Genomic DNA, 4,321 nt, shown 5'->3' with positions numbered 1-4,321 from the left:
ACGAGAAGGGTGAGGGAGAGACAGGGTGGGCTGCACAACACTGTCTCAACCATGAACTCCCCCATGCTAGGGCAGAGGTCTCTGGAAAGGGTCTAAGGCAATGGTTCTCAACTTTCCAATGCTACAACTCGTTAATACAGTTGTTATTCATGTTGTGTGACCCCCGACCATAAAATTATTTTTATTGCTACTTCATAACTTTAATTTTGCTACTGTTATGAGTCGTAATGTAAACATCTGTGTTTCCTAACGGTCTTAAGAGACCCCAATTAAAGGGTCATTCGATCATAAAGGGGTCAAGACCCACAGGTTGAGACCACTGGTCTTGGGTTTAGCCCCCACCTCCAAGAAGAGCAGACATCCTCCAGCCCCAGCACATGATGGAACTATGAGGAATTCCTTCTCCTCTACTCAGCGGTCAGGATTTGAGGAAGAGGGGCCACGGGGGAAATTTCAAGCAACAAGCCCGCAGGCTCTTCAGAGCACATCTCTGTTTCAAAGACTGAGAAAGGCATAGACTAGCAGGCAGCCCGAGCAGCCAGGCCCTCTGAGAGGGTGGGCAATTAGAGAAGCCAGGAAGCAATTAGAGCCATCCTGTCCTCTGATGCTCCCTAGAACCCACCAGGTGCCACACCAGCCTTACAGTGGACTGCAGGCTAAGCAGGGAAAACAAGGACCCCAGCACTTCAGGCTGGAGACTGAGATTCTCCGGTCCTGGCTCTGTCTCTGACAGGCCTGTGACTTTAAACAAGGCAATCCCTCCACACTTAATGCCATCTGTGAGCTGAGAATTTGAGAATAGTCTCCTGGGGAAAGGCTTCCTTTGTAAGGGATAAACTGGGTATGCTCAGAGAGGCATCTGCCCCTAGTGAGGGAGGAGAGGCACCAGGCAAGGCTGTCCTGTGGTCTGATCTTTAGTGGAACTCACAGGGGACCTAGAATGGGAACCGCCCACAGAGCACACCTGGGGATCATGGCAGGGCTTTAGGTACCAGATGTCCCGTTTATTCCCTACTCTCACAAAGGACTCTACACCCTCATCCCAGAATCCTCTGACTATGCTAGTTATATGGTGTCCAAAAACAAAATCAAAATTCTCATTCTTTACCTTTAAAGCTGTGAGCATTTGGAGTCTGACCTATGAGGCCATACACAGACTTGGGGAGTCTCACCCAGAGGCTTCTTAGGCAAATAGCCCATCCTAAGAAAACCACCCTCTGTTAAATTTATACTATTCAGCAAGGTAATGAGATGTCTGCCTTCCACCCAGTATGGAGCTTGCACCAATGGCCTGTGAAGTAAAACCCAGCAGCTTCTTCTCAGGGTTCCCATTTTGGAAACTTACCACAGCTTTCTCAAAGTATGTTAGGTTTGAAACATGAAATGTCCCCATGGGCTTGTGTTTGAGCACTTGGACCCTGGTGGCACTGTTTGGGGAAGTTGTGGGATCCTTAGGAAGTGAGCCTGGTTGCTGTAGATGGTCGCCAGGAGCTGGTCTTTGAAGGCATAGCCCCCTCCTGGTTCTGGTCTAACTCTTTCTCTGCTTCCTGCCACCAACAAGCCACACAGTCTGAATCACTGAGGATGGATGAGCCACCAAGACTTCCACTCCCTGACAAACTGAAATCCCCATAAAACCACAACCGAAAGTACATCTTCCTCTCTCAAGTTCTTTCTTTTGGGGAATTCTTCAAAGTCATGAGAAAAATAACAGTGCTAGTTGCTTTCCTGTTGCTTGGGTTTCCTGAAGCAGCTTGCAGATGAAAATGTCTGTCTGGTGTATGGTTCCAAGGACACGAGTGTTCCTCAAGGCAAGGAAGCATGGCAGCAGGTGGCAGGAGCAGAAAACTCCAACCACAGATAGGAAACCAACGGTGGACTGGAAGCTGGTTGGTCATGTGCTTCCTCAGGCAAGACTCTGCATCCTAGAAGTTTCAGTAACTTCCCCAAATAATGCCATCATCCCTGGATCAGTGTTCACATACACATGCTTGTGGTGACATTCCTCCTTCAAACCATTGCATCGACAAGATAGGGAAGCAGGAAAATCATTGTCTGGCCCCAGGTGACTTACAAGTTACCCAGGTGCCCTGTGGATGCTGCTCCACCCTGGTGCATGTTTGTTTAGATGAAAAAGCAGCTCCCAGAATCCCTGGTGTATGCCTCCCAGCCCTGTCTAGCACGAGCTCTCCCTTCTCAGTCTCATGCCCTGGCCCAACAAGCATGCACTGTGAGTTCATCCCCCTCTCTTCCTCAAGTTTCCGTGCCCAGCACAGAGAGGCCCTTCCTGGCTCCTCCATATACCCTAGCCAGGCATCATGTCAAATTCAGCGGGCAGACCCCAAGACATCTTTCGGGAAACCCCCAAACTAGGCAGTTAAGACTTGGGTACACACCTCAATAGTATAACTTATTTAATAAAACCAACCTAGAAAACAAGCTGAGTCCAAACCTAGCTACTGGGAGTTCTGACTTCTTTTCGCCTGGCTGCAGACTGGGCCCAAGGTTGGAGGTGAAGCCACGCTTTCCTCCTCCACAGACTGGCACCACCAGACGAGAAAGAGATTGAAGGGTCTCCAGGACGTCCAAGGTCAGTACAGAGAGCCACATTTTCCATGCGATTCCAGGGCTTCTGCTAAGCCTCGTGCTGTGCCCTACTGGAACCTCTGTTATTTTGGTTGGCTATCTCCTCCTTTGACATGTGAGGCCTCTTTTTCCCATTTCCGGGAAGCAGCGAAGCAGCTGCAAGCATCATCCACTTCAGTTTCTTCTCCTAGATACTGTGCCCTATTTGTGTAAACACATCTAAACACACACGTGTGCAAGCATGTGTGCTCAGACACACCTCATATACACGTGCGCACGCCCGTGTACACACACACACACACACACACACACACAGTCCCCTTAATTGTTTAAAGCATTTTAGCCGCACCTTCTGTCACTGGAATTGCTGGCTCCCACCGTCACCACTGTCCCCCACGTCCCACTAAGAGAGCCGGCCTGGTGTTGACTCTGAGGGGAATTTCTATGATCACAGCCTTTTCAATCTCCCCTTAAATTAAAAGCAGCCAGGCTAAAGTGCTTGCGGATTTCAAAGCCCTGTCACCAGGCTTCAAAGGCTATTCTCGCTAATGAAATTAAATGAGATAATGTACTGGGAACTCAGCACATTGCCTGCCAAGCTTGAGCTTATGAGCTTGCGAGCTTATTCTCTGAGTCTGGGGCTGCAGCCCCAGTCTTCAGTCTTCAGCAGGGAGGTCTCTGCTGGCCTGGGCTGGCTGCCAGGCACCTTGCAGTGTGATAGAAAAGGAAGGGAGGTGGGTGGCCATGTGCACTCCAAACTTGTCAGCTCTCCCTTGGGGGCCTCATTCTGTGACTCTTTCTTACCACCACCATTATGGTGGCCTCAGGAAGTCACAATAGCCACCAGTCCCTTCTAGCATGGACTGAACCATTTCCTTTTGATTTCCCCATCTAAACAGACTGGCCACCACTTCCTAAGGCCTTCTGTAGGAAGTACAGGGGGAAAACCCAATTCCGCTTTCTTTGACCAGATGGTCCCTAGCTAGTTCTTAGGAGAAGGCTCTGGTCTTCAGCAGACATTTGCTGGCCTCTGATCCTCCACCCTAAAGCACCACAAAGACAGACAGAGTGAATACCCCTAGGTACACAAGCAAGCATCCTTCTGGGCCACTGAGCTAAGGCAGAAAGTGGGGGTGCCATATCCTAAGCATCCTGCCTGGGCTCCAAATGGGTCCAGAACCTCATGCCAATCACTCATTTATCCCAATGACAACCTTGTGACAGATTTGCCTAGGGTCAGAGTTGGAAACATAGCCCCATTTCTAGAACACACTGAGCCAAGTGGATTGCTAATCCACATCACAAGTGTGAATTCAAGGGGTCTTCCTAGAACAGCAACACGGGGTCAGCTGCTATTACTGTCATGTGGTAAAGAAGAAATGGACAGTTGGAGCAGGGCTGTGATGTGTCTTCATCCTGCTGGTGCGGGTGGTGCTCTGAGCTCCCAGGCACAGAGTGTATGGGAGGGGCCTCCTGCCAGCATCCACTGTCCTATCTGTTGTGTTTCTTTAAAAAAAAAAAAAAATGCTATGAAGTCCCAGAGCGGCAGCTGTAGGCAAGCAGCAAATGCTATAAAGTCCCAAATGGTGGTAGCAGGCCATGTGGCGGCAGACAGCGGGCCCTGCGAGCAGCCAGTCCCAGGCAGAGAAGGCTGCCGGTCTTAGAGCAGTGGCTGGTCCCAGGCAGGGAGACACATGGCAGGCGGGCAGAAGACAGAGACATGGGTAGACATGAT

Source organism: Arvicola amphibius, chromosome 5 (assembly GCF_903992535.2).
Source record: "Arvicola amphibius chromosome 5, mArvAmp1.2, whole genome shotgun sequence".
NCBI lineage: Eukaryota > Metazoa > Chordata > Mammalia > Rodentia > Cricetidae > Arvicola > Arvicola amphibius.
Note: the sequence above shows the minus strand (reverse complement) of the source record.